A 25,210-nucleotide genomic window follows, 5' to 3' on the forward strand; every position below is an offset into this window, starting at 1 on the left:
TAAAATCATAACATTATACTCTTAATTTATTGCTCTCGTTTAGATTTTAAATATTGACTTCCTTTTCAAATCTTCAAAGTGAAGTGACGTGGCTTCATGTCTAGTAGGTAAAATTACTCTAAAATGTTGCATGGTAGTCGCGTCACACCTGTCATTTTGGCGAATCGAACTGCGTCCTGATTAATTGACAAAATCTGGTGTCGACTATTTGTCCTCCTGAGTCTTAGAGGCCCTTATAACATTTGCTTTTAACTTATATGAAATTAGACAAGGTTCGAAATTCAAAAACAAAACTTGAACAACTTTGGGAACAAATCAAATTATTTAATAAAATATTTTGATTTGTGTTTTTTTAAGTAGTCACACTACTATATATAAATTATAAACTGTAATAGATGTCATATATTAAAGAAAAAGTGACGAAGCCCTCCAGTGGTGAAGGCCGGCCTTCCACTGGAGGGCTTCGTCACTTTTTTTTCTATTACAGTCTATAAAACTAAATTTATCAAAAATACATAGGTCACTAGATAAGTTTTGCAATAGACTAATATGAAACACAGAGCAGGCATTTATCAAAAAATGTCATATCGGTACATATACATATCTCATTTCAGCTCTAATAAATCGATCTTAAAAATAACAAACTTTTACTAAAATGATCTTTTAAGCCACTACAGCACCATATTTGAGTGTAGATTTGCTTAAGTTGAAAACCTCAGTTTATACACATTACGCATATCCAACGTGGTAACGCGGCAAGTGTGATGGGCACCTTTGCACCCAGCTCGCGTATTTTAGAATAAACAAATATATTTAGTTTTGTAGTTTATTAATTAATTTTAGATATATTTGTTATTTTTTTATGATTGGATATACCATTTTTACATCATGAAATTAAAAAAAACCGGCCAAGTGCGAGTCGGACTCGCGCACCGAGGGTTCCGTACTTTTTAGTATTTGTTGTTATAGCGGCAACATAAATACATCATCTGTGAACATTTCAACTGTCTAGCTATCACGGTTCATGAGATACAGCCTGGTGACAGACAGACGAACAGACGGACAGACGGAGTCTTAGTAAGAGGGTCCCTTTGGATACGGAAGCCTAAAAACGTTTTTTCATTGATGAGAGAGAACCGATTACAAATACACTATAGGTAGTATGATCGGTGCCCCAACTTAAGTACCCACGTCGCCATACTAATAGGATAGAAAAGTGGATACTTATGTTAGGGAACCGACGTACTACGGCGCGCATCAGTGTAATAACTATGGATAGATAGATACACGTTTTTGTACGAGTTTTTGTACCTACAAAGGTTACAAAAATAGGTACATATTATCATCATCTGATAAGTATCTACTGGGCCAATATATACGACCTACGCCGAATAAAATCGTTAAAGGGCACGTGGCACGTTTTAACATTCTAATATCAATTTAGAGCGCCATAACGTAAATTCATCTCCTGTCCTGACCTTACCCGAAGATACAAGCGCCATAAACGTGATAAATAGACAAGCTTAACTTTATATTTTGGAGCCATTTACGGAGCCGGCATGCCGGAAGGAGCGGGAGCAACATCAATAACGAGAATGGGTAGCCGAAAAGTGCATTTCAGGAACGCCTCTGGAATGTTTACATCGGCGGTGCACTCCCTACAAAGGGCCCGTTGCCATGCCAACGCATAGGGCGAATCGAAAGGGGATCGCGCTCATTCGAATTAGGGTGAGGGTGGAAATTTATTTTGACTCCCCCGTGTTTAGAAGTGTGCCTAGGGGGAGATATTTGGAAGGTGAATGGCCTTGTTTTGTAGAAAGTAGTCAAAATTGCTCTCGACAAAAAGGTACAGAGATAAACCGGAATACTTAATTAGGTTGGTAGCTAACAGGTTCTAATTTCCGATAGTGCAGCTCTGGGGTAATATGGGAATTTACGGGCAGCATCCGCAATACATTACAGCGGCCCGCTTAGTCCCCAGTGACAGTGACGGCTCGATTGCATTGCCTATGCGCTGCTGCATACGAAATGACCACGTTGGCTCGTCGACTAATGATAAAATTTGCAAGCACCATTCGGTAACTATATCGTTGTCTACATTCCGTTTGAGGTGTCAAAGCGATGCAGCATGCATTAAAGTGGTTTATTTGTAAGCAGGGCGATGTTTCAGGCCTGCCGCGGGATTATTGTGTCAGGGTTTTACATGGATACAGTTACAGCGGCATTTGTTCAAGGAAGGTTGAAGTTTGAAAATATTGTTAAATATTACTGTTATTAGATTTACAAAAATGTGATATTATCTATATATGAGCCAATATTTTACTGTAAGTCTATATATTTTAAACAGCAGTTTTTACTACCCTCTTATTTGAAGTTAAACTGTCGTGAGTTAGGTCGTGAGTCATACTTATATTAAATTAATTTACTATGTACATAATTATTAACATGTCGCCCGGGTGACTAAAACTTTGCGAAACCCGTAAAAAGAACACTTAATTTGTTGTTACTTATTAGTATTTAAATTCGTTATGAAAGCATGTTGTTTTTTTACTGTAACAAATATTATATTGTTAGCTCCTAGTCCTCTGGTCTAGGACCTATTTGGGAACAAGCACCCGCTCGTAACCGTAACTCAGCCAGCAGCATTGAGCACAATCGAAGTATGAGCCGTTTCCCCGCACGGAGCAATTAGACGTCCATCGCTGCGTTGCAGTTCCGTCCCCGATGTATAGCTCGATCACGATACGGTAGATATACGACGAGCCAGACACATTGTTGCGAACAAAGCCCAGGCAAAATAGGTTTCGGCTGGAATCCGAATTTCACGAGACAAAAGGCCCTCAACGTAGTTTGTGATTACTCTTGGAGCTCGCTAGAATCAATAAATACTAACAATTGGATACAGATTGAACGATTAATCCATCAGAAATTGCCTGACAGAAACATCAACAGCAACCTCAGCGAATCCGTCAGATTTTAACGAGTTTTTATTATTTTTCGATGTAAGGGATTTCGAGTAAAATATTTCAAATTATTAAGGATATTTGTAGCGAAATCGGGGCTAGGACATACTAGAAAATTGTATGGCCTTTTGCCGCCACTCTTCGGGGAGTAGCCCTTAGTCCCGATGATATATAGTGGAATGGAAACGGTGACATCGCGTGGATTAACATCAGAATGTGGACATTTGACTTGGTGATGTTGCTTCAAAACCGTCGAGTTGTGTAGAACAACTATGCGCATAATCTTATGTGATTTGGGCTTTCTAGAGCGGGATACAAACGGGATAGAAACCTGTTGGCTTCTACATAGTTTTTCTATGAATGTTTATAAAAGAAAGAGAAGAAATAGGAAAGAGAAGCAAGAATAAACCTGAAAAGTGCGATTCCAGTGTTTTATATTGCTTCTACAATGTATAATTACCAATATAATATGCATGAAAACTATCTACCAGTACGTACAATATGATTATTGAACAATCTAAGACGTACAAAGAAGAGTTTATAAGCAGGATCAGTTTGCAATAAACACGTCCAGAATTCCCAGTACGAGCAATAAGACCGCCTGAACCGACTCCGCGCTGTTGGGACCTCATTAATTGCGATTGGGTCGAAGCAGATTACGGCAGCCGAAAAGGTTTACTGATTCGTCGTATATCACAGGCTGCAGCAGATGGAAACCGACTCAAACGTGCAGTAATTAAAGCAGATAATAGCTTGGAACGGTTAATGACAATTGAAACGTAAGGGTGGGCCGGGAGAGCATTTTAGCACCGTCGGTGAATTGTGGTGGAGGCGCGTCAAGCTGGAGTGTACAATAAATAATCTGAGGCTAAAGTATTGTTTGGGAATTAGCTTGAGGTAACTTTGGATTTTTCTGATCTCGCTGTAAATAAAGTTTGCGCAAGGGATGATCTTGGCTTGGGCAAATTGAAAAATTCAAGTCTGTTCGGAGCGTCTATAGAATGTCGATTTGAATTCAACTGCGAGCTTTCATTGAAAAGGAATAAAGATGTCTAGCGAGTGTCATAGCGGAAAATCGAAGTCTTATGATATGCGAAAAAAGAGAGAAAAGACCGTAGTTTATTTTAGCCGTATTGATATTAATATGTATGTCTGTCTGTGGCATTGTGACACACATGTAGCTGTGTTTAAGACTCATCAAGCACACAAAACCAATGCGTTTTCGTCATTATTTACAATACGTCAAACGAACATTCTTGAGTTAGCCCTTGTGCTTTATTAATACGATAAATGACAGGGAATCGGCAATAATGAGCATCGACAGCTCATCTAACGCAGATGGCGGGGACAGATGCCAATATTAACCTTTTTAGGGTGCGCTGGGTATTCCAATTAACGGTGTAACATTGTTTAACTTTGAAAGTCACAGAGCTATTATTAAAGCGCAGTTATTTGCTATTTAATTAAATACGTTTTATCAATTACGGTAGTTATTGGAAGTCTTTACATATCGAAATTTAAGTGAAACTAGATAACTGGGAAAATTTTTGAAGAGGGTGTTTTATCGACATTTGTATGGCAAATTTTTATTTTTGGAAAATCAGATTTATAATCATCGTTTTAGAAAGGGCTCTTAACAACAAAAAATATACTGTACGAGGCACCACTCTACTTTTTATAGCTAGATATGGAAGTTTGAATATCGACATTTTTATGGCACTGTTCATTAATTTTATGGCATTTGTATGGCACCTTTCCGACATTTGTATAGGACTATGTCGACATTTGATTGCCACATTCGACATTTGTATGGTCAAAGTAGCCGTACAAATGTTAGCACACAAATGTCGACAATAATGTGTTTTGGCCATCTTTCCTACATTATGTACCCGATTCACGTATTTATTAAACACAACATTCTTACACCATATTGCTAAATTTGCTAACTTGTATTATAATGAAACACATTTTTATTTCAATTGTATATCAATAAATAAGGAGCCATACAAATGTCGTAGTGGCCGTAGCAAAATACGTCGTTCGATAAGATTAACTGTTTCTTAGGTCAAAACTACCGTTTCTGTGTCCACTACCGTTGAAGATAGAAGCCCAAGTAATGTACTATGTACTATTGTATTGTCAATTAAAACGGAATGGTAGATCAATAGACAAACCAGATTTAGGGAGGTATCCTTGAATCATAAAAAAACAGTGCCGCGAGGTACAACCACAAAACACGCGACACAGCGGGACACGCGAAATAGCGGTATAGATTTCGCCGTTTTTAGGGTTTGAAAATCGATTTTAACATAAACAATACAACTTTTTTTATTAGTTTATAACATATATAATGAATATATATACATAGCATAGTTCGTTTAATGTATTTGGAATTATAGCCTTGGGACAGTAAAAATGCGCATTTGAAAATTGACCCAACTATAGGTACGATGTTATTTTTTCAAGAAAACGGCGTCACACCCCTCCATAAAAAATAAAAAACCGCCGGGCATCTCAAGAAAATCGTTTCATAAACCCAAATATATAATGTATCGGGCTGCCAGTTGCCATGTGTAATATGACGGGAGATTGAGAAGTTAAAACGTTAATATAAAAAAAAGACGTATAATTTTGACGTTTGAATTTTAATGTTGGCTCCCCGTAACATTTCAGCGTTTCAAAGCGGTATTTCCCGGGTAGCGTAATTAATTTTGTACTAACTCTAACTTAGTTTCTATTAATATTAAATGTTTTTCTTTAACTTTGCATAAAACTGTGAACGAGGCGTAAATGCGGTTAAATAAAAACACATTTTGACACTTATGATGAATAGTGTTTTATTTTATTTAAGTCAAATAAACTGATATCCATTTTTTTCCTAACAAGCGTGAAATTGTAAATCCTCTTTAAAAAGCTACCCTACATTTCTGTTTTATAAAAAAGCCAAAGTGCCAAGAAACCCCTGGTAAAACTTTGCTCCAATGGATTTCCAAGAATTTGCAATATTTCAAACTTGCAAACAGTTGCCGTCTCGCTTCATACATAATATTAATAAGGGACGGGAGATTTGCATGATTCCACTTTATTGAACAAGTTTCGTCTTGTCATTCAATATTAAAGATTAAACGTAGGTACTCTCTTGTTTAAGGTTTTTGGCTTAGACATATTTGTTTTATGCAAATGTATAGGTAAATAAAAAAACGAAACTTTTACCCGAAAGGGGCCCACATATTTTTAAGTTAAATTTTAAGTTGTTATTATACTCTAATGTTTTTATATTAATTTTGTTTGAAGTATGTGTGGAAGTAATAAAGCTTTTTTATATACATATTTACAGCGTGGGCATATATTGAATCCTGAACGAAGCGAAGGATTCTAAAATAGAATTCGGGGCGTAGTGAGGGATTCAAGTGTTAACGCCCAAGGTGGAAATAATTTTGCTACAATGTGACACATACTGCTTGTCACATCATCTATGAGGAAATTATTATGTTCTAACATATTATTTAAGCTAAAAAAATTGTATCCAAAATGAAATAAAATTGTGCCCTAGCACAGAAAATTGTCACTGGTCCCTTCTAGCAGGGAAGAAAAGTGCCACTTTGATCCCTCCTGGCAGGGAAGAAAAAGCCTTTTATCGAATGGGCGATGTGAAATAGTAGATTGTGTTACAAGGGAGCAAAATTACATATTTACGGCGAGGGCGTACATTGAATCCTAAACGAAGCGAAGGATTATATAATAGAATCCCGAGAGTAACGAGGGATTCTAAAGTAGAATCCTGAGAGTAGTGAGGGATTCAAGTGTGCTACGTCCAAGATGGAAATAATTTCGCTACCATGTGACACATACTGCTTTTCACATCACCTATGAGGTAATTATGATATTAATATTATTTAAGCTAAAAAAATAATGTGCAATAAAATGTAAAAATAGTGTCCTAGAACAGAAAAGTGTTATTTTGACCCCTCCTAGCAGGGAAGAAAAGTGCCACTTTGATCCCTCCTGGCAGGGAAGAAAAAGCCCTTTTTCGAATGGGTGATGTGAAAAATGATATCCCTACATTAGTAGGTAAATAGAGTAAAGGGCATTTGAAAAAATATAAGCGAATATAAAGAAACCACAAGCGACATAACATTGCAAATTGCTTTTTAATGGTGTTTAAAACGGCCTGTGTTACGTGTCCATGTTTGAAGTATAGCTTTAACACAAAGTTGTAATTTTTAAAGGTAAACCCACAGGGTAAACCTCAAGCTGACTCATTGCTGTCAAGTTAATGTATTCACAATGTTAGCATTGCTTGGCGAGCGTAGAGTGGGTCGCGTATGGGAACTAGTTTAAATCAGACCTCGAGATTATGCAGCATCGGGGACTTTTGAAAAATTTATAGTATCGCCAAACTGTAACCAGTTTGTTGGTGATTGAAGCGCTCAGTTACCTAATCGAATCATGAACCTAAACAAAACAATTAGCAGCTTAAACAATAAACCTTATGTATAATATTAAAAATAACAAGCACACATGCCTATATGCCTAATAAGCAAAGAGTTTATTGATTGCCGTAAAATTGCCGTCCAAGAGATAAATGTGCAGATCTCCCTGTACTGCGCCATATGTTTTGTGGTCACTTGTCAAACATCAAATTTTGACAGAGTTCCCGCATAATGTACCGAGCCGAACAGCGCCATCTCGTTAAGCTGTCTAATTCGAAGTACGATATTGCCAAACTTTACTCATCTTCCTCAATCAAAAAATTAAAAACACACATCTGTGCCCCTTGTAATGCCCGTAGTATTTTAGAAAGAACAGTTAAAGGTAAAAACTAAATAATTTGTGACTTTTTGAACGAATGGCATGGTTTTTTTCGTCCCTATGAAACAGCTCTCCATTATTATAACTGGCTGGTTGTCTTCGACTCTGTAAACCATCGAAATACCATTAAAGCATACGCCAAGGAAGCGTGAAGCTTGGCGTTTTACTGACGATGACGTCCCAAAACGCTCTTTCATTAACAATAACGCTCAAGTAATATTAATTATGGCTAAAGACAATTATAGCGTAAGGCGATTACGTCGAGATGACGTCGCGAGACGCCATAAATTGCCTCCATTAAAATTCTGAGGAATTCCAAATTTGAATTTCGGAGGTAGCGGTACGCGCGACATTTGGAAATCGAATTTGATAGTTACAAATTGTTCTTTAATGGCGCTCGGGGGAAAATGGGCTTGTTTGCGTATTTGGGGTTTAGCCAGAGATGCTTTTAATAGGTAATGCGGTTATGTTTATATTATGTTACTGGATTTTGAATATTATTAAACAACATAACTAAGTACTTATACATTTTGTAAGATAACTTACGTTATCTATGGTTTCTTTAGTATTTGTTTGCGAATGACATTTAACAATATTTTAATTGAATCGTACTTACTTTAATTATCAATATAAATTCACCATAAAGTAGTAAGTATGACATAACTTTATGTAGTAGTATCAGCTTTCCTTTTTTTCCAAGTTGCCTCCAGTAAGTTAGTACTAACGTATATCTATTTGTGACGTTTTCAACCAAAAGGTATCACATTGTCGCTTGTCGATAAGGTTGATTTCGAATTGAAGCTATATGGAAATAGCGCCTTATTGACAACCGACAATAAATACCCTTTTAGTTGAAAATGGCACATTTTGTGTTTACCCCCAAAAAGTCTACGTCTCGAATAAAAACTTTTTTTAAATGATAGATACAGGAGGCAAACGAGCAGACGAACCGCCTGATGGTAAGCGATTACCATTACATGGGGTGTCCAACTCCAGAGGGGTTGTGAGTGCGTCGACGGTGTTTAAGATTTAAACAGGTTTTTTCTTGAAGGTTTAAAGAGGTAAGTATTGTACTTAGTGTAACACGACAGCGTTGTGAGAGACGTAATTAAATTGAATTAACATAAACCAACACAATATACGCGGCAAGCGTTTGTACAAATTAGCGTGTTTGAATAAATATTTTGGTCCGCGTTAATTACCAATTACTTGTGTTATTCGGTTTACTTTGTTACGTTATATTGTTTATAATATAGCTCGCTTAGTAGGTTTCCGTTTTTCAGACAGTTTCAATTAATTAAAATAAACAGAAGTTGTTATAATATTATAGTACTTACTAATTGTTAATATTTTGAAATCGGCCCCGACCTAAAATAATAAGGCTTACCGAGTCTTCATTTTGATTAATTTATGTAGCCCTATTAGGTAGGTACCCACTTTATATAAAATAAGTTAAGCTATTCTTTATTTCAATTCCGCTTCAAATTAATAATAAACGAAAAAATGCTAGGTTTGATTTTTGTATAAAATACTATGAGTAAAGCTTCCATAAGTAATCATCAATGTTTTTACACATTAAGCAGTATCAAAGAAAAAATATTAATTAAAGTCTAGATAAATATACCAAGTAATAATAATATTAGTAAGAAGAAAATATTAGACGTACCAGACCAATAATAATTATGCTGAGGTCTCGACACGAAATTATCCACCTACGTGATTGAATTAACTGATTATTGAAACTACATAATTAATTTATGTATTACCCTTCGTGATCCATTGATCATGTTCTGATAAACACGTAATTAATCACAGATAGAGACAATTCAATTAATAAGAATATTGTCTAGGTTACCGCGATAGTTGCTCATGTAATAAAACTATTTGGGGCCACTTGCATCATTCAGGGTTAGCCACTAACTCATAGTTAACCGTTAACACAGGGGTAACTCCGGGTTTAACCGGTTAACCCGAGTTAGTGGCTAACCATGGATAGCGCAAGTGGCCTTTAGAAGGATTATAAATAAATAAATATTATAGGACATTCTTACACAGATTGACTAAGTCCCACGGTAAGCCCGAGGAGGCTTGTGTTATGGGTACTCAGACAACGATATATATAATATATAAATACTTAAATACATAGAAAACACCCATGACTCAGGAACAAATATCTGTGCTCATCACACAAATAAATGCCATTACCGGGATTCGAACTCAGGACCATCGGCTTCACAGGCAGGGTCACTACCCACTAGGCCAGACCTGTCGTCAGCAGCAGGGATTATATAGCATATAATGAATTTAAAATACATCCCGACGTTTCTAATCCATTACAGCATTAGAATAGATTGTTTTTTAACCTGGGAGTAAATTTTACCTAGAAAACGAATTTAATTTGTTTTTTGAAGTAGAAACACTACTATATTAATTAATCCCCTTAGCGCCAATTGCACCATTCCACTAACCCGGGCTAACCGATTAAACCTGGAGTTACCATGGTTGCCCTACAATTTGACACTGGGTTAACGGTTTAACCGGTTAACCGGTGTGATGGTGCAAGTGGCGCTAAGAAGGTAAAAATAAGTGTTCAGGTTAATACAGGAGTATTAATGTGGGAAAGAAAGGGTAGTTTTAACCACTATTACTTAAGTAGACGCCAGTTGAAGTCTTTAATGGAAATTAATATGGAACTAGCGACATCAAAGCGTATAATCCCGACCACGATCGCCGTCAATCACGAGGCCTCAACACTACCTAATTGTCCGATAAACATTCCAATTTAGTCGCCGCAACTATTGCCTACAGGCAGGCGAATAAAGGTTATCCATCCATTTAGGCTTTAGGAAATAATTAGGCTTTTAGTAATGATGTTAAATCCACTCTAGTGACCAGAGAGCTGGCCAATATTTTGCACAGCGGATCAGCCTTTTTGCCTTTTCCAGCGGGGCAATGCGGTTAGCCTTTTGGGCGAACTACCTAGCGATCAAGACTCAGGGGGTCTAGCCAAGGTGACAAACGTATATCCACAAACGCCAAACGAAAAGTAAAAATATATCGGGATGACAGATACGCTGTGCGAGGAAAACGCCAGCTCTTCGGTCACCAGTTACGTCAACCAGTATTATATTTTTACTCTGTCTTAATAGTTTTACATATGTAACCATACAAAATTAGTTTAAAAACGCGTTTTCACTACTTAAAACTAGTTTTATCTGGGATTTTTCAGTCAAAAGTAGTTTTCGCGGTGTTTTTACGGTGACATATACACCATATTAAAATCAGTTTTAAACGAATAAAACACAGAAGTAACAATGTGTGTTGTACATGAACCTGCAAGAGTGTCGGCGTGGAATGTGTTATTTTAAGGTAAACAGGAGAACCGGGCTTATTTTTATGTCAAGGGCATAGTAAAGCAAGTGCGTCTTAAAATAGCTTACTCAGCGGGAATGGCAATCGGAGTAGCAAGTTAATTATTAAACCGGTGTGATTACATAACCGGGTGTTTGTAAGGTTTTAAAGAACAATATTAAACTATTCGTTTAAAATACTATTAAATATTTAGCGGTATTCGTTTTAAAGTGAAAACTGCAAAAGTGAAATTTCAGATTGTGTTTTAATATGAATAAGTATAGTAAATAATGATCATATTCTTATTATTAGTACGAGTATATACCCTTAACTAACATTTCGTATAAAAACCTTAACCCTTTAACAGATTATATTATTATTATAAGTGGCAATGAGGCTTAAATTGAGGATTTATATCATTGCCACTTATACCCTTATGGGAAAAATACAAAAAGATGACGATATTGTGAGGTATCTTATAAAAGGTTATAAAAACCAGTTTCCATTGCTTTCACTATTCTTTTAAGTATTTGTCACTATTTTTACTTAACCATAAACACAGCGGGAGATCGTTCGAGGTCAAAATATCGAGCTAAAAACAACAGTTTTACACGGACGCAGTTGTCTCCGCCCTTAATGGGCAGCAATTTGATCCCCGGGCATTGGGCACCCTAATGCAACCTTCGAAACACAACACCTCCCTATAACCAAACGAAGCCTTTGTATATCCGAATCACTGTCTATGCAATTAAGGTTTAATTTTATTTGTAAGTTGAGTGGAATAAATTACCTTTTTGTTCCATGTTTACAATTACCAAGTTAGTTATTCAGCTAAATATATAATAGTAAAGCCGGTAAGCGCTACAAACTTTTAGTTTGTTGTTGGACATGGTATTGGGACCCCAAAATTGTCCATGTCGAGAGACAGTGGCGCAGGCCATCTACTCCAGCGTAAGCTCCTCGATGCGAATACTGCATATTGCACCCAACTTATGCATTGCCCATAGCCCCATACACGTGTAGGGTATCAAATGAAAGCAAATTAAATACATGACTTTAACACATACATGATTTTCCGAGAAAAATCTGTATATCTTGTTCTTATAGGGGCCGTGTAAAGTAACAAAGACTCAAGGTACCTAATTTGAGAGAATAAAGTGTGCTTAATACTCCAGGGCGGGAAAATCACGTCGAGCGGGATTTTTAGTCCGTAAAACAAATGACGCGCAATGTTTTACGACGAACACTGCTCATTTATCGGCTTGGAGATCCGTTAGGGTAAAAAACTACTTAATGATTGGCACTGAAAGGTAGCAGTGTTCGGCGCCTGATTTTTCAGGAGGCTCTGAAATTAATTATATGTATAGATATGGACATTTTTTATAACTGTTCTAAGTACAATATGGAGCCCGATTCTGATTCAACAACTTGTTACGGTTTTGATCTTGTTTTGATACCATCTTGAAGGTCATTGTGAAAGTGAAGTATGAAGGTGAAAGTCGTGAGATGCGCGCGAATCACCGCGACGATCGTCAAGTTCGTATCAAAACCAGTTTCAAATCATAACAAATTGTTAAATTAGAATCTACCTCAAGCTATTTGAATACCGCAAAGTGGGATGACTGGGAACAGGAGGGATAACATTAGACAAAGGTAATACATCGAAATAAAACTTTCCTGAGACTTATTTTCAAAATATTTAGGCTACAACGGTTACACTCACTTCGGGTCGGAAAGGACCCCCGACGGTCCCGAAACATGTCGCCAATAGCGACAAAAAATTCAAGATTTAGATTTAGGTAATACATATCCCCGTCATCTTTGAATGAGGATTTACCAGTCTTAGGGTCAATTTTTACAGTTTACACTAGCTAGATTAGTTCATAGTCAAATAAAATTGTCTAAAGTTACCCCACCTGTTATCCCCAGTCTCCAGTTATCCCACTTGATGGTAACGACATCAGGCCCAGTGGCATGATCCGATTCGTACTTGACGTGTTTTTAAACGACATTTTACCTTCATAGCCGTCCAGGGATTCATGTCGAGTCAGGATACTTACCTGTAATGAAAAAAACCAAATTAATACTAAGACGAGGAAAATCACCCATTATGCTTTGAACATTTTCCAACGCTACTTAAATACTTAGGTAAAAAAATTCTTCAATATTGAACGAGCTAGTGTTTCCGATACTTAAGTCTATTGTCTAGTCTAGAAGCTTAAAAAACTAATAGATAATTACGTCGACATTGTAAAGGAATCTTTAGAAATATGAAATTATACCGTAAAAAACTAACCAAGTTCCTAATGATTTATTTTTAACTGCGGAATCACGACCTAGCCCAACATTTCTTTGTACACGAGAGGTCGTGTCAAGTGACTGCTTGCCTCTCACTCATAGTTTAGACAAGTGAGCGAGATGTAAATCATTCATTTGTAAAAACAGCTTGACTACGGCTAAAAAAGGAATTTCAGTAAAAAGATTTTTTTTAGTAGGTATGTGTTATATTGAGACCGTCATTTTCCTTGTGAAATATGAAGTTTTATTCGTTATATTAATAAGTTTGTGTTAGTTGAAAACGAAAAAAACATAAATATATTTTTGTCTATGCTGCGCGGAGCCAGCTAATAATTGAAATCAGAATATTATAGGTATGTATGTTTCAAAAACTCATCTAATACGTATTTATACTTCTGTCCCCAACGGTTGTGATTTTATAAACAAAACAAACAGAAATTCTCGATTTGAATATTTAATTAATATTATCTTACACGAAAACAAGTGAATCGTTAAAATTGAGACAGAGACAACGGCTGTTACCGAACTGTTCCCAACATCTGTGTTCGGGAACAAAAGTAATCCGAACGAACGGCTTATACACTGCCCAAGTAATCCGAAAGGCTTTTCTGCGGTTAAATTTCGGACGAACTTTCGCCCTTTCAGTTCGGCGCGGTCAGCTGCATCCACATTTCAAACTGACACGTTCCAAATTTAAATTTTACCCTTCGTAAACTTGAATTTGGAATATGAATGTGATTTGAGAGTATTATTTTTTCGGTAATTTTAGGTAGATACCCTAAATATCACTGTTTGGTGCTTAAAGACAGTTTTTTTTTTAAAGACTGATAGTCTGGCAAAACAATTTGCCAGTAGAATAAAGGTAAATTTTAAGATCATGACTAAAGGACTAGAATCCATGGTAAAAAAATAAATAAAAAAATATCAAAGAGGCGTATACATTTTTTTTATTTGTCGCCTTTTTCTTCTGACAAAGTTGGCCTACCAGACTAAATATATAATTTATTTCGTTCACGAAAAAAGGCAGGGGTTAAAGTTATAATGTCGAAATTTAAATTAAAGTGCACTTTGAATATTGAAAGGCTAAACTGGTCTCAAAGAAAGTGAAACCATAACTCAAGTATTTCCGCAGAAAAGTTCCTGTTAAGTTACTGAATGACGTGAATTTAAAATTCGCAAAGCGGGAAAAAATGCAAAAACCGCTACGGGCAGTTTGTTTTGGCTCAAATTAAAATTCCGCTGGGCTTCGGAACAAATTCGTGCTTAATTAAGCTAAATAGTCTAATTAAGGGAATCTTTGAAGTTCACGTCGAGAATATGAAACAAAATTTGATTTTCTGATACAAGGATCGAGTTTCTTAATTAAAGTTATCCGAATTCCCTGGCGGGTGCCAAAGTTTTCTTTGGAATTTTTAATTTTCATTTAAAATCGTCAATTCGTTACGGTTAGAGGATCTCGGACTTGTACATTTCAAATATGAATCAAGAACCTGAAGTAGAATTGAAATTCCTAAATTGATCGGTGATTCTTATTTCTATAAAAACGATTGAAAAAACGAATGTTTAACATTTCTGTCACCAGTAGGGATAGGATGGTTGCGCTTTTATCGTCTACCGTGTAAAATGTGTCATGAAAAACTTTCGCACTTACTCACTTGTGTTGAAATAATACCATAAGCTTGATAATTAATGACATGTAACATATATTAAATAACCAATGCGATAAATATTCATTACCTAACTGCCAATTAATGGCGTCGCTGTAACGGTCCAAATTTCCAGTAAAATAATAACGGGACATTAATCGTGACGACAATTATTATTTATTGGCCCGCAATCATTTGTAATTGGTTTATGTGTTTAAGGATTTCGTGTATATTGTCCACACATGATAGCGTAGCAAATATATACTGGCGCCATTTTGTTTTTAATTTAACAATGAAATAATCTTGATAGCACAGAGATGTGAGACAAAATTTTACAAGAATGAAGATATTGGATTAGGTACATCAGGTATGGGCTAAAAAAATCTTATTAATCGCTCGTTCGAAAATGTAGATTTACTGTACATATTTACTATACAAAATACACACAGAATTTAGTTTTTTTTTAATAAATGGGGGGACAGTCTCACACAGTTCGACCTAGCCCCAAACTAAGCGACCCGACCGTAGTAGTTCTGTCGAAAGCGACCAAATTTTTATTATTGTCAGTTACCTACACCATAATTCATTTGGTCGCTTTCTGCATTGATAAGAGAATGGAGTTGGTCGTTTTCTGCATAAATGCGGTCAGCAATGCTTGTACTATGGGTACTAGGCGACGTTATACATAGATAAATACATACTTATATACATAGAATCCCCCATGACTCGGGAATCTCAGAATAGTTTATCTGTGTTCATCACACAAATAAATGCCCTTACCGGGATTCGAACCCGGGACCATCGGCTTCATAGGCAGGGTCACTGTCACTACCCACTACTAGGTCAGACCGGTCGCCATTGACATTGTATAGTCGCCATCAGATATATCGGAGCGACCGAGGCGCTCACAAATATCTGAACACGCCTCTATTGTCAAGGCGTTAAGAGTGCATTTTCAGATATTGTGAACACCTCGGCCGCTCCGATATATCTGATGGCGCGACTGTACACCGCATTGTGATTAACTACTACTAATTCTGAAGAAAGGCCAGGTCAAGAGCACCCTAAACCGGAGAACGTGTATGAAGAATGTTATGAAAGTGAAGGAAGCGAAAGAGGTATGTCAGGATCGTAGCAAGTGGAAATCCGTGGTCTCTGCCTACCCCTTCGGGAAATAGGCGTGATTATATGTATGTATGTACTACTATTTTGGAAGAACTGTATTTATAAGATTTTACGAGTATGTATATTTTTTAATGCGTCCCGCTGAGTTTCTCTCGCCAGTATCTCTCGGGGGTGTGGTGTACCCAGAGTTAGAACCGGTGGTAGTTTTGGACATTCATAAGTGCATTGTAACATGCCTGAATTGAAGAGACTTTCACTTTAATTTCAAACAGCTACAGCCAAAGTATAGTAATTTTGATTTTCGACGATTGTATGCGTTCTGTATAAGCCAATTTATAGCGCTCTATTTTCTTTTGCTTTTAACCCTTCTTTGCATGGTGATGGAAATTTCCATCGTAACAGTGTCCTATTTATTTATTTATTTTATTTTATTTAATGATTTAAAGGTACTTTTGGAACAGATTGATACTTATTTTTAAGACTGTCAACTTTCAACACTAATCCATTTTCCGACTCTTTAGTTAAATTTACGCAGTATTTTAATTTATAAAAATTACATTTGTTTTAAGACGAAATGTCGGAAAACTTGGCAAAACCCAGATGTAGATGATTTTTAGTATGTGATTTTGGGCGTTTTTTCGGGGTTTGTAATTGTTTTATATTCAAAAACTTTATCATAGGTATATCATAAATAGTGTACCTTTCTGATGGTAGTAAGATTTTTCATATATATCTCTTACTGAAAATTTTAAAAATGTGATTTATATGCAGCTTCTAACACTGATTTCGCAGTAAAAATCGATGCTATATATTTTTTTACAATTTTTCGCAGAATCAGCAAACAATTACACTGGCATTTATATTCATTTCGGGCAAAAAAAAAACATGCACAGAAGGGTTAAATACTGATACAAATAATAATATATTCATTTTGTGTCAATCAGCTGAAAATTTACATTGGCTATTCGAAGTAACTCGTAAGTACTTTTGTTGATATCATCATTAAATGCAAGTCGTTTCCACCATGATGGATCATTAAATTATATAATGATGCTTGCCATTAACATTGGAGCTTTACGAGTCAGTGTTACAGGTAATTAATAATACGAGCTGTATAATAGCTATATAAGAGCAATAAGAGGTACATAAGAGGGGCCTTGGCATGGTAGCACATGTTGGTTATTTGAGAAACTGTTTAATATATACGTATGATGTACATTTTAGAAATAATTTGTAAGCGCACCTATCTAACCAGAGCTGAACCACAAACAAGCTAATTATTTAAATAAAGTACTTTTGATAGTAAGTGGGCGTAAATCACAGTGAATATTTTTATCTAAATCGGGGTTGACAGCTGTCGTCACATAGAAAATTACGTTTTATTATGATGTGTACGTTATCCCAGTCTGTATTGAATATTTTACGCAAGCCTAATACTATGTTAAGTGCAAGCTTCGTTACCCTTAGAATACTCAGACATGGATAGTTAAACCCATCGCATACCATTAAAATCGATCCAGCCTGACGCTAACGGGAATTTATATAAATCACTACTAAATGCCCGTAACTGCGACAAACACCCGACCTGATGCCAATTTTGACATAAAATAAATGGCGACGAATTCGTTACTGTAGAAAAATCGTTAGTCACTTAAAAAAAAAAGGAGAATGAATGACGTTCACTCGAGTTGCCAGCTGTTTCCGTCAGCTGATAGAGCGGATATTGGCTGTTAGAGAGACGCCTTCGCCCTCTCTTTCCACTGAATAACGCCGTCCTTATCGGCGATTTTAATTTTTCATTCGTCACCTAATGAGGCCGCTTTCGATTGGGAATGAACTCTGAAGCTCGTAGGTATTTGCCGCTTGAAAAAGTAGTAATACTGGGGCAAAAACATTAAACAAAGATGAGATTTAGGTCAAATGTCCTAGTTTAAAAACTTAATTACAATTTTGTTAAAATTACTTATGCACCAATCGCGTGTTTTGGGACTTGTTACATTAAACCCATTGTAAAACTTGGCAGAATAGTAGTTTTATATCTCGTTTTGCAATAAAATAAAGTATAATACCTTCAGGCTTGCACGCGATTCGAATGCGGACGTCGTGTTCGAAATTTGAACTGGCCAAGTTTATAAGCTGTATTTTGCGGTTCGCATTTCAAAATTTTAACAAGAGGAGTTCGTTCGGAAACAATGCTTGTTAAAATTGCGATTAACTAGCAAGAACAACAGAAAAATGTTGAAATAAACACTATCACGAGTAATAATCTCAGCTCTGATTTTTATGAGACTATTCATTAAATCATTAAATCCCTTAAAGTTTATGTTTATACGATATGTGTAAACTAGAATGTTCAAAATAATTACATTTCAAACGGAATACATTTCAGATTTAAATTTTAATACAATGCATTCGATTATTCAGAAGGCCATTGCATCCATCGTATTTAAAATATCAAAAGTTTCCGCTTGTTTGGACTTTACCCGGTCCTACTAAAATTCGATTTTGTATGCATCAAGCAAAATTAAGTCGACGGATTTTAAGAGCGAAGTTTTGACAGAATTTCGCTGGAAATTTGCGGTTTCATGCCGCCGTTTGTAAAATTAAGAAGGTTTAATATATAATAATGGACGACCTCTGGGAGGGGAATGTTTGCTTTGACAAATTGCTAACCATTAGTCAAATATTAAAGGATCCCTAATGAATGTAATAACAATTCATGTACCTAGTAGTGTAATGAAGTTACCTACCAACGTCAGTTAGTAAAACGTGCGAGGTTGTTTTATTTTGCCCTTTAATTTACAATGCCCTGGTAGGTAAGGTAGGTTAAATATGTGGTGTCAAATATAATCCAGCAAAAATCTGTTAATCAAGCGGATTCAAGCGCAACATTGGACTTCTTAAAAACTGGTGTCGGATCATAATTGAATTTAACCCTAATTCCACAAAGAGGTCTAGTTTTTCCGGGACGTGATGCGTATGGCAGCTACCTTAATAACCAGCAGAACCGTTAAATTTAAAATTACGTTGTCAAACGTTATTATGCCGAATATCGGCTTCTTAGCTGTATCAGAAGTGTTAAAAAAATAGCGTCACATAGCCGACACTTCTAGAATGCCCTATAATAGGTAACAATACTTGAACAGGTATATATTACTATATATTTTGTTAAATTGGCAAACTAAAATCCACAATCTTATATTCCGTATCGCAACGTATTATTTAGGGTCAGTAAATTATACAGACACGAGTTGGCTGGCATTTCCTATTTAAATAAGGTAGAAGCAATCTTCGGGGTTCGAGCAGCCTACTAGATCCCTAGGGAGTAGGGACGGTACTGCATTGCGGTGGTATTGCCCGCGGTGCACGCAAAACCTCCATTACGTTTAGTTATTGATAACATATTTATGATAGGATATAGCGCTAGAGTTATATTATACTCTAGAGCTATATTACTATGATAAAGATATATTCAAGGAGTTTGATTAAATCGTAAGACGTAAATATTTTAAAAGACCCTGAGGTTTACATCAAGGTCACATCATGGTCATTTTATAAATTTAGTTTTTCTGCGGTCGGTACCTAGGTAATAATATCACGTATTCTGTTTTAAACATTGTATACATGGAGACTATATAAAGGAGCCAAATCTCTATGTATGAAAAGTGTCAATCAAAAAACAGTAATTAGGCGGCGCCACCATACACCGAAATACTACCAAAAACAACCTACGTAATTTGGTCGGGTTATTTGTTGCCTTATGTCCCAGAGCCTAACTAGCGCCACCGGAGAGATTAGGAACTATTATTTAAAGCTAAAAGCGATTACTTTTGCAACAATTCTGCCTTAAGAGATTGGCATACTTTCTATACCATCCATAATTGTATACATAAAAAAGTTACAAGTCTCCGAATTCAAAATTTTCCGCACGAATTTCTCTACATTCACCGAATGCTCAAAGTTTGAATCGAGGAATAAGTAAGTTTGATAAAGTACACGCGAAGTCTAATGAAATAAGGTTCATTTCCAAGTAAATTCAATGCACACGGGGTTAATTGTAGAATGATGCATAATTTGCATTCAGGTCATTTGACATGCAATTTTCTTTGTAAACTCGAATGTTAAATATGAAAATTGCACACGTTCCGTGAATTGATGGCATTATTCATACTAATAGTTCATATGCTTATTAACTTCGCTATTATTTCACTTACGATGCTATATTTCTTGAAGACAACATTTGTTCGACGGAAAATTAGCTCCTAAAGTTTCCGGCTGACAAAATGAGTTGGGAATTAAATCATGTTGGCCAACATAATGATATTCGTTTTAATTTGTTAGACTCTGTCGACACAAGTCAAACAACTACGAAAGCCGGACGTTCCGTTTTTGCTGCAAATTATTAAATGTACCTAATATACATTTGTTTGGCAAACATTAGATGTGTTGTGTGGTACGAGATTTGGTACAAAATACTGATAAGTAAAAGTATTCTGGTACCGGTTACTTGGTCATAAATACTAGGTACTTCTAGGAACTTATGTTTAACTACTTACTTACACCTCTGTCTTTAATATTGTATACCTACATATTTACTCAGCTAACGCTATCACCACCACCACGTGGCGATAATACTTAAGGATATAAGCATCCAGTTTCAAACTTTGAGAACTATGTTTTCCAAGTATTTATGGCATCTTGTAAACTCAGAAACCTTATCTAGTAATTATACCGGTCTCAAATCCTTTTGGCTCATCATAGAAGTGAGGAGTGGATGGAAACGCGCAGATTTAATGTAAGCTCATAAAGGCATGATTATGATTTTTTAGATGCAACGAGCAGAGCCGACTTATAACATTATACTACATATAACATTATATTATCATGTTTTTACATGAGCGATGGTGGCCGAGTGGATCTGGCGTCCGACTTTCAATCCAGAGGTCTAATCCTGGCTAGTACCAATGAGTTTTTCGGAACTCATGTACGAAATATCATTTGATATTTTTTTATTTGATTTGATTTTACGAATATCTACAATAATCTACATAGATGGAATTTTACTTTGAATAAAACGTCAAAGCTTCAAAGTCCTACTAGATTTTCTGTCAAAGACCTTCTTTGAAAGCAAAAACTAATCTAAGGTAACAAGTTTCACAACTGAAATTAGTAATTATAAAATAAATTAAGATTTCATACAACTTCAAGTTGCAGACTTGTCTGAGATTGTAATAAGAATTGTTCCTGTCATTTTAATTGGGGTTTTTGATGTTAAAATTAGTTTTGTTATTATAATTATACAGGGTGGGCACAGGGATTCCGACACACTTTAACCATGAATTCTAGTGCCTATTTGGATAAAAAAAAAGTAATATAACAATGCCATAGAAAGCCTAATTTACGAGATATTCAATTATTTAAGTAATTTCGAAGTTAAAAAAACTCAAGGCTAACACGCCCTTATGTGACGTAATCATACATACCAAGACACAAACAATCACACATGCAAAGCAGAAGTGTTAAAAATAGTAAATTTACCTGTCACCTGCTATAAACTAAGACTATAAAGTGTCATATTGGTGTCGCATGTTGTCTTTTTCACTCTTTCAAACTAAAGATACGTTCACAAGTTAGTACTATCGTTAATTGATTTATTTTGTTCCAGAAATTAAGTAAATTAATTAGGCAATTTTGGACCCATGTTGATATAACATTTTTCTTTCGTAACACTGCCAGGAATCCACGGTTAAAGTCTGTCGGAATCCCTGTGCCCACCCTGTATAGTAATAAACATTTATGAAAATAATTAACAGGCCAATTCGAACGTGCACCTGACATTAAAACGATGTCTGAGTAGGGGTCATACATTAATTACATCCCAAGATTAGGGGGAGGGAGGGGGTCAAGAAAATGTGACATGTTGTGACAAGGGGGAGGGGAAGTCAAAAACTTTGTTACGTCACTAACTTCATCTGTAACTAAACACTGTTTTGATTTTTTTTATTCGCTTTACAGTTAAATAACTAGTTTTTGAAATGGAAATCGATTTTATGTCATAACATCTCTAATATTGCTTTTCTTTAATTAAGATAATAATACTTGACTCGAATCTCTGATTTCGTTGAAAAGAAAATTGCCAAATATATGTGACATCACACCAGGGGGAAGGGGGGTTGTTAATTGTGACCTGGTGTGACAAGCAGGGGGGGAGGGGTCACAAAATCATGAAATTCGTGTGACGTAATTAATAAATGACCCAATAATATCAGATGCGTGTCGCTCGCGTTAATACACGTACGGACAAGTCCGAGCTAAATGAACGCGCCAATGATAAGTATACTAACTGACGTAAGACATCATTCAGATATCGTTTTGAAATAAAGTGAGGTAACCTAACCCCTTTGTTGGTTGGCAAAAAAAAGGTATTGAGGTATATTTGCCTATTCTTATTGATGGCCGCGTCCTTCTCGGTAAACCCTGAATGCAATGCTTTTATCTGGTCCAAACCATACTATACACAAAATAACGTCAATAATAAACATGGCTAGGCAATAAAATGCTGCTAAATCTAACACCTTACTTCCTAAAACAAACGTCAATTAGGTGCAAATACATCACGTTGAGAAAACGTGAGGGCGTAACACCTAATCCTAAACGTTTCCGTCTCTCTCACACTCATGCACGAAGCGAGACAGAAGACGAAGTTTCGGAAACGTTTGGCGTATTCGGATAAAACTGCAATAAAACTTTAATGTAAACGCACTTAAAAGTAGATTTAGTCCAGGTGGGGGGTTAACGACAATGTAATGTTACGAGGTTTGTGGAAAAATAGTGCTCATAGAATTTTAAATCGTTCTGAAACCTAAATGGACTATAAAATATTCTTGAAGAGCGTATTGGAGAGAATATGAATAGTCCGTCTAAGCTAACTTGCGCCGTATGTGTGTGAAGTATGTGAATGTGTTATCATAAACGTGTTTCTATGAAACTTCAAAATACAACGTACGGCTAGCTTCAGTTTGGCACTGACATAAACGCTAGCGTGAACGTAACTTAGGCCCAGAGGGCCTACCGCGAACCACGTTCGACGTGTTGCCTCCCTGTCACACTTTTGTACGAATTTACAGGTGCGACAGAGAGACAACACGTCGAACGTGGTCCCCTGCAACAAACGCCGTAGACCACTATAGTGCATTTCCATAGTAAGTATTCGTACGTCACGTACAGCGGCACGCCGGACGCGACCTACGGCGTTTGTTGCAGACTAGGGCCTGACATTCTATGCATCTCACTCGTACTGACATTAGTGCGAGCGAGATGTATAGAAAGTAAATTTCGTAGACGTTAGAGTTTTGACATACCTGACTACAGGCGCTTTGACAAGTTAAAAGTATCCCTGAGATGCCAGTTATTTATTACATGCGGAACGCTATAGTAAACATGACAAATAGCGCCATTTATAATAATATTATGTACGCGGCGTTGTACGTCCTCAATTCTCATCCAGAATTTTTCACCAAGTACGAACCTACGAACGTGTTAGTTTCGAAAAATAACTCTTGAAGCACTTTTAGTAGAATATTCAGAATAAGTTCTTGTTTAACTTGCTCTCTGTAACTTCGGGTTCTGTGGAGTCAATCTTGAGTCGCTTCTCGACATCCTGTCAGGATTCTAGACTAAATTTATTCTGACTTAAGGCCCGTTTATATGGTAAAAATGTTAGGTAGTAAAATTTTATGGTAACTGCCTAGGAATAGTGCGAGTACAAGTGTAGTTGAATTTTTCTCGTGTTACTATTATCTGATGTTCGAGGCGAGAAACTCTTACTATGTAAATTTTACTTAAATAGTACCTACCCGAGTATTCACAGGATGGCATTACGCATTACGTTTTTTTTTATTTAACAATACCTAGCTTTTAAAGGCAGTTATGAATTAACTTCGTTTAGAGGACAATTACTGTAAAATTAAATTAAATATGCATTAAAATAATAAAGGTAACCAAACCTAACGGCAAAATTGGACTGTGTTCGCAAAACTTTTGATATCAATCAATACGTAATTCTAACCCATCGAGTTACAAACAAGTGTAGTGAGGGCACACGCGGGGGTTCATCGTACACGGTGACAGGAGTTTTGTTACGTTGGGGTGGAATTACGTTTGACGGATGACGATAATGTGTAACGCAGATGTTACTTATTCTAATTTTGTGTGTTCTGAATGTTACTATTTTATTTTTATAAATTCGTTCAATTATAATTATTTCTGTATGTTCGATTTTTAAAAATTGGGCAAAAAGCATGGAACTTGGCATGTGTGTAGCTTCCAGGTGCGGTTTTTAAATCAGTTTAGTCATTCATAATAATGACATTCATTAAATTTCAGACCGAACGTGAGACTAAGTGTTGCATTTTTAAATACACAAGATCGCACTAAAAACGACGCGATAAATTTCCCTTTCGCACATACTTCACATAACACGGGATAAAAAGTGATGGATATACTTTCGCGCACTATGTAATGGCAGTAATAAATTGGGGTTATACTTTAAAGCCATACGCGCAGCTTTCCATGTATCGTATCTTAGAATACGTGTCAGTTTAAAAAGAGACTTTAGTGATATAAAAACAAAGTCGAAGTTTAAAGCGAACGCGGAATCAGAAGTATCAGAATGTGATCTAAGGAAAAGGATATATACGAAACGTTGCAGGTAGTTAACCAAAAACCCAGTAGAATGACACATTACGTAATTAAATTGCAACGAGGGTTGCCACCGTTCGGTTAAATTAATAGCTTAAAGTAAAGGGGAGTTTTACGCCCGTGTCGACTAATTGTGACTTTGTACCTTTTAAAACCGCGCGCGGACCTTTGCTAATAGCTTTTTGTTAGGCTTTGACAGATATTTGTTTGTAGGAATTACATATAATGTTTTAACAAATTTTATGGATATTTTGCCATGTTTTTTTGTTGAGGTATACTCAGATATATTGGGTGCTAATCAAATTTTGTTGTTTA

General features: G+C 36.2%; 1 protein-coding gene across 4 annotated transcripts in view; it reads right to left on the reverse strand.

Annotated features, from left to right (window-relative positions):
- The window catches only part of LOC134747107 (brain tumor protein), a 429,209-nt gene that overhangs the window by 5,821 nt on the left and 398,178 nt on the right, over positions 1-25,210 (reverse strand). Inside the window, exon 4 of one of the 4 annotated variants that reach the window (XM_063681683.1) lies at positions 13,144-13,186. The exons of the other annotated variants lie outside the window; for them this stretch is intronic. The gene's annotated coding sequence lies outside the window, so the exon portion shown is untranslated. The remainder of the gene's footprint in view (positions 1-13,143; positions 13,187-25,210) is intronic. 4 annotated transcript variants of the gene reach the window in all.

This window comes from Cydia strobilella, chromosome 14 (assembly GCF_947568885.1).
Source record: "Cydia strobilella chromosome 14, ilCydStro3.1, whole genome shotgun sequence".
In the NCBI taxonomy this organism is placed as follows: domain Eukaryota; kingdom Metazoa; phylum Arthropoda; class Insecta; order Lepidoptera; family Tortricidae; genus Cydia; species Cydia strobilella.